Source organism: Solanum pennellii, chromosome 5 (genome assembly GCF_001406875.1).
Source record: "Solanum pennellii chromosome 5, SPENNV200".
Classification (NCBI taxonomy): Eukaryota; Viridiplantae; Streptophyta; class Magnoliopsida; order Solanales; family Solanaceae; genus Solanum; species Solanum pennellii.
Window position 1 is genome coordinate 48908390 of NC_028641.1, and position 7532 is coordinate 48915921.

Genomic DNA, 7532 nt, shown 5'->3' on the forward strand with positions numbered 1-7532 from the left:
AGGGTGTCTAAGAATCTTTACAAAGAACTTGGTTAGAATCCTTGAAATCTCAACTTGAAGGAGAACAATCAAGAAACCATTTCTTGAGATTCTTGAAATCTCTATGGCCAAGAATTGTGATTTTCAATAGTGATTTATAACTGTATGGATGGATTTGAGTTGGAATGAATGAAATTTTATGAGAAGGACTTAATTGAAGAATAATTTTTTAAAAGATTGAAAGAATCTTGAAATTGATTCATAGAATGTTGAATGGAGTCTTCTACTTTGGTTCTTTATTAGAGTTTTGTCTTAGGGTTTGAGAGAGAGAGAGAATTAGTAAAGAATTCCTTTAAGGATTTCCTAGAGGTAAAATGAAAAAATATGACCTTTTTAAAAGTTTTCTCATCGGCTAATTCGTTATTTCACTGTATCAGGTTACTAAAATTGTCATAACTTCTTACTCAAACCTTTGATTGTTGCGAAATCGGTGGCGTTGGAAAGAAGATTCAAATACCTTTAAATTGATAGGTTATGTACCGCTTAATGCTTTGTATTCTAAGAGATACTGTCATTTGAATTTGACAAAAAGGTTCTTACATCCATACTTAATCGGTAAGAAAACATTCAACTTAACTTTTTGCTATGAGATTTTAGTTAATTTAGTTAATATCCAGAATCATTTCCCCACTTCGAGTCTTAACTTAGAAGTTTTCAGGGTGGTACAAATATAGCCTCTTGTCACTAAATGCCAGTCACTCTTCTTTGACGAAAGGAACCATTAGAGAGGAGGAGATGATGATGACGATGGTGATTATTATTATTATTATTATTATTATTATTATTATTATTATTATATTAATAATGATATTTCCATCAGTGGTGATATATGAGTTTTCAATATGTGACGTAGGATTTGAACTCTCCGTATATATAAGTAAAACAAATGTTGAGAAAGAGTAGAAAAATGATAGAAACTAGATACGAGAAATCTTTTTTTTTTTCTGAAAATGAAAGTGTCATGAATAGCGAAGATGAAAAGTATATACGGATATCAAAATGTTAATGTAAATCGTTCACTCGGCATCGGAAGTAACAAATGGTCCACTCACTGATCGCCACATGCCTTGATCATTAATTACTAGGAGGCGTATGTTACTTCATTAGTGTGAGAAGACCTTTCAATATTTTTTTCCCTACAAATAATATAGATTTTCCCACATTCCTTACATAATTTAACAAGTACCTAGAAAATGGGAAGACTATTTTGTGTTGTTTGAAACAAAGATTTGACAATTGGACGTATCAAAAGATGTCACATAGCAATTGAAGTGTAGCTGAATTTAGTTGGTAAAAATGGCATGTGTGATAACGATAGATCATGATCCTTTTATAAGGGAGGATTAAACCCTAACTAAATCCTACAAGGAAAGTAGTTATTTACTTTAAACAATTTTCCTTTTTTTATAAGGAGTCTTCTGCACTTCTTTATCTTATTTTGGTGTCTTCGCTTCTAATGCATATTTACTCATTTCTAATTCTTTAATATCAGTTCTGGTACAAGGTTGTGAACCTAGTACACTTTTCCATTACCAAAACTAGTTATACAGTCATCAATTTCCTCCTTTTTAATATGTCTATGATACCTTTTTCCCGCAATAGAGTCAACACAGCCCCCAACAAAGAAACACAATACGTCCCCCTTTTGACATATTAAAAAAAGTAAACTTATGAATAACAAGTAAGGAATCAAAGCAAACTCAGAACCAAGAGTGGAGATATACACAAGCCCCAACATACCAAAAACATGCAATCTAGTTAATTGTTGAAAAACATAAGTGAACTATCGAGGTGAGCTACTAGAGTTAGTCTCTTTGATCTTAGAGTTTTAATCTGAAGTTTCTCTTTGAAGTTAGTGAAGTTTTGTGAAAAATCCTATGAATGTAGGTTTTTGTTTTTCTTTCTTGAGAAATGACGTTTTCCATGACAATTTTTTTGTTTATTTTGTTGGGTTTTTTTCTCCTATGTCAACAAGAACATGATTCTCATTTAGGTGGTCAATGTTCTTCAATTAAAGAAGGTAAGAATAATTCTTTTTGAAAAATGGAAATCCCTTCTTTCCCACTTCTTCCTTGAGAGAGAAGGTGGGAAGCAACGACAAAATTATCCTTGCCAAGGGGTGTCAAACGAAACTCATTCGCCAGAAAATTAAACAATATATAGGTCAAGTTTTGATTCAATAAATATGTATATACAAGTGCTGACACTTCTTGACACAAGTACAAGAAGTCTTAGTGTGCAGGTTAAGGTGTTGCAGAAGTTCCTTAAGGTCAACCATTGATACTCCCTCTTGAAAATCATGGATCCGACACTAGAGGAAAAGATTTGTTTCATTCACCTACCTTACACTTTTCTTTCATGTTTCTTTACCCTCTGCTTCTTTGGCTTAGGATTGTTAGTTGTTCCATCAATGGTGGCAGAGGAAGAATGGGGTTCCCTTCTTTTTCAACCAATCAAATAACTAGTCTTCCACCCGGTGCTTAATGGAGAGCATCAACGCAGCAACTACATCATTAGTGTCATAAGAGGAATCACCATTGAAATAGACAGAAGAAGAAAAGCCTTGGAGACTTTTTTATGTATGAAAGGTGGTGGTAAGAAAAAATTAGAGTTAAATGGGAGAGTTCACTTTTCATTGAGGAGAAATGGAGTTTCTTTTTCTTTTATTTTTCTTAAATGACAAGCACCACCTCTTAAAAATATCTATTTTGGCCTTTTTCTTATTTTTTTCGATATTTCTTTTAATTTTAAAATCTAGATGATGCTTTAACTAATGAAAGTTTAATGAAATAAGAGAAGGGTGTAGAAACCCCCTTAATTCCATGAAAATTTAATAAATTTAATGAAGGGTACAAAATTCTCTCAATTCGATATAATATGTGGAGTTTTTTTGTAAACCCGCAATTAAGCCTCCATAAATAGGTGTTTTTTTGTAGTTTTCTATTTCAGAATCTTTTTAGATTACAATTGTTTTATAGAAAAAAAATTCAAATATATATTAAACCTTTATTCAATAATTATACTTCCTCTCAATCATTATAATTCATTTACATGTTCATAGTTAGTTGCTCATCATCATATACCAATATCAAAAGTTTTATGGGGTCACTTGTGACTCTAGAACCATACAACGACTAGGGGTAGTCTCGGGTAATAAAAATAACTTTTTTGTTTTACGGTATACTACTGTAATGGAACTAGCTTTATGTACTTATACAATATATACTGCTACTTATTTCTAGATTTGCCATTGATTATCCCTATGGATATTCAATTATAAAAGTTCGGTAAATTTCATAACTTTTTTGGTGATAAAATGGCATTCCCATTTTTTAAGGTGTTTGTTATCATTGGAGTCTAACTACTTATTTGCATCAGGCAAAGGGGGCATTTCGGGGGGGGGGGGAGGGTAACTCTCTATTCTCCAAACAAATATTTTTCTATATACAGTTGGAATACCTTAATCGGATGTGTGGTAATAGGTAAAACCCTTAGTTATCCTTGTATGGGGATATACCAACAAACTCTCCTTTATACTAGCACAATTCTTAGGTTAAGGGATGAGCATCGAATTTATTTGTGCTAATTAATGGCAGACACATAATTACGTTTTGATTACTTTAAATAATGGAAGCTACATATTTATGTTTTCAACCGCTTCATTTGGATAAATATTAATTATATGACTTGGACAATACCTCCTAAATGTAACTTTTAACTTCATCAAATGATATTTCTGCATTAAAAAGTGATTAAAAAAATTACTTGGCTAGACAACCAACCAAGCGATATCGAAAATACAGTATTATGTGTCTTAATAGAGCTTAAAACATATCATAGAAAACATTGTGACTGGTTGGTCTTAAGGATATAACTGTAGTTGTTGGTGTCACAGCCCTTGCCTACACCCTGGACATAGCTGGCATTCGAAGATAATTGCTGACCTCGAGGAAACCCTTGGCCTGGGTTACAAACTTAGTGGAAGACTTTAAGAACCATTACTATGATCAAGTGCACAAATTCAAATAGCTCAATAGTATAACTTGAATATTTAAAAGTAAAACATTCAACTTGGCCAAAATAGCAACTCAAATCTTTAATATATGAATGATAATGTAAAAACAGCTAACTACTGACTGTCTAACTGTCTATGAAGCCTACAAAACAAAAAAGAGGGATGTTGAGACAAGCCCCATAACATCTTAATGAAAAAAATTAATTAAAATCAAAAGAATAAAAAGTGTCCTCCGAAATGCAAAGAGGGTCTCCAAAAGACTCTGAACTCCTTACTGGATCAACACTGCACTGGAATACCGATCCTTGTTACCTGTCTCTGCGTCATAATACAATGCAGGATAACTGGCATCAGTACATAGAATGTATAAGTATGCGAGTTGGAATGCTAAACATAGCATAGGCTTGAAAATATTCTGAAAGAAAACGCTTACCTTTGCTCTTCTCAACTCATGAATAAACTTAACTCATAATAAAGTAAAGAAACACATGCAATATACAAGAAGATTTATAAAATAGTAAATCCAACTTAGTTCGTTAAAGAAAATACAATAAAAAACTCAACTTTACTCATATACAAAGTGATATAGTTTAGGTGGGAGTTTCTCTAACCAACAACCGCCACTATGAGCCTAAGTGGTGATACAAAGTTTCTACATCATGTTGCCAAACTATCCTATACTTTGCCATCACATAGAACTACTTAACTTAGTAGATCCACTAGCTTATCTTAAGGAGTCACCGAAAAAGTATGATCTTTTAATAATCATGATGGCTACATGGTTTATGAAAACTTAAATTAATTAATATGAACTTAGATCCCTACATCGGTTCTCAATACTACTCCCAAAGGTATACTTAGCTCTTACATTTTTGAAACATACTTTTTTCTTTTGTTTGAGATAATTACTCAAAACTTATCTTGAAAGATCTTGAAATCGATGTTCCCTTTTCCTTCTCAAATGTGAAAACATTTATGAAGTCTTTGGAAAAACTTAGTTGCATTATTGATTTTTGTGAAATGAACTCAACTCTTTACTCTTTGTTTAACTTGAAACTTAAGTCTTAAAACAAATTTAAAACACATGTAAAAGACTTTGTAATGAAAAAGTTTTAGAACTTATCTTGACTGGTTGACTTAACTCTTATCTTCTTCACTTGATTTTTAACTGATCCTTGAATTGAATTATGGATTCAATAATCGGGATTTGTGATTGGAAAGATGTCATGAACTTTAGGAATGATTTTAGATAGCTAATCATGAGAAAAAAACTGAAAAATCAATATTTCAAAGTTGTTACGCGATGTGAAGAGGCTTTTAAAATTTTGTTCTAAAACGTCTTTTTAGAAAGAACATTGTGTGACATTTTCGCGACGTGAAAAAGGAATTCCCAAATCTGGGAACCTTCCCCGCAATGAGCAACCAGTTTCAAATTTCATCCAATGAAATTTCTTCTTTGTTTTACATCTATAAATCCTCTAAACTCTATGGGATCCTTTACCCAATAATTAGAATCGTCTATACCCTCCATATGCATTAGATTCTACTCGAAAACACTATTAAATACGCGTATCAACTTCAGGAAACTCCAATCAACAACACCCACATGATTTCAAATGAAAATTACCAAGAACTCAAGGATTTACTTTCAAATCTAATAGCTTCATCGAAATTGAATCATAATTGGCGCATGGGACAATTAACCCAACACTATGTGATCGCACATACCTAGTATGAATAAATCCTTGGCAAAAACGACGACTAGATTGATCGATCTTGAAGAATCTTTCCCTTTCTTATTCTTTCTCCTCTTTACTCCTTTAAATTCCAATTTTCTAAAACTGAATACAATATGATTTTACCCATATTAAACTCCTAAAATGCATTTAATAATAGGGCAATGAGAATATGTAAATAGCCCTTAAAATCCGGATTTGGGTACTTCCTTATTCCAATAGCCCAATTTCTAAAAGGTGTATCTCACTCATACGAACTTGGAATTGCTCGGTTAACATGGAAAGATCATTCAAAGATAATTCCAAGATAATTCAAGCCATAAATGGAAATACACCTATATCATCCTTATCTAGAAGTTATGATAGTTTGAAGTTTATCAAAAACTCACTTTCCTAGCTTAAACAATTTTCCAGATTTTTCATTCTTTTAGAAAAAATAATTATTTCATGTTCTTAGGTTCTTCATAGAAAATTCACATTTTGAGATGTTACAATATATTCCCCTTTGGGACATTTGTCCTCAAATGTTATTGTTCTAACTAGGTTAAGGGTGTAACATGCAACATTCGTTTCAAACAAATACAAACGAATTAAAACCAGCATGCCAACTTGTAAATAAATACTAAGAAAGGGTTAGTGCCTTAATTTAGAATTCCTTGAGGTTCGCAAAGATGTGGATATCTCTTCTTCATACTATTCCACTAATAGCTTTTCCCAAGTCATGATACAACTTGCTAGAACCCGAATGAATGGAATATCTGGAGTTTTAAGCTTCCTCTATGATCCTCTCTTGAAGTCCATCCACCATTTTAACACACACCTACCTTAATATCAAAATACACCATCTCTCCGTTGTTCAAAAGCTAATACTTTTTACTTATGAGCATTTGCCTTCAATTCAAGCAACATGGGGTGTTGGTCTTGCTTGTCTTTTACTTCTGACACTAATTATGACTCAACCCCATTCTTCACCACTATTCCTCCATTTGTAAAATCCATAAGTCTGACTCTCAGGCGTGCAAGTCTGTGTAAATCTTTTTCTAACTCGCTCTTTTCTTCCTCAAAATGGGTGGTACCACCCATAGACAACCTACATAAAAAATCAGCAACAACATTAGCCTTACCTCGGTGGTAAAATACTCATGTCATAATCCTTCGATAAGTCAAACAATCTTCTCTAAGATTAAGCTCTTTCTGAGTATACACATATTGCAGGCTCTTGTGATCGGTGAACACATCCACATGAACACAATAAAAATTATGGCGCAATACCTTCAAGAAAAAAACTACAGCAACTAACTATAGATCATGGGTTGGGTAATTATTCTCATTAACTTTCAAATGTCTGGATGAATAATCTATAACATTGCCATTCTACATTAATAAACAACCCCTGCCAACTCGAGATGCATCACAATATACTACAAAACCTTGAGTACCTTCTAGTAAGGTCAAATTGGGCAGTAGTCAACCTCTTCTTCAATTTGTGATTTTCTCACAACCATCAAAAAATTGGAATACACTTGTCTTCTGGGTCAACATGGTCAAAGGAGACAAAATAGACGAGAACCCCTCTATAAACCTTATATACCAACCAGCTAAACCCAAGAAATTTTTAATATCAGTGTGAGATGTGGATCTAGGACAATTCTAAACTACCTCAATTTTCTGAGTGTCAACTTTAGTTTCCTCTCTAGACACAATATGGCCTAACAATGCAATAGACTCAAGCTAACTTATAC

At 32.8% G+C, this 7532-nt stretch overlaps 1 pseudogene; it reads right to left on the minus strand.

Annotated features, from left to right (window-relative positions):
- Positions 1 to 3465: 3465 nt before the first annotated feature.
- LOC114077408 lies at positions 3466 to 3582 on the minus strand (annotated as a pseudogene).
- Between the last annotated feature and the right edge of the window lie 3950 nt (positions 3583 to 7532).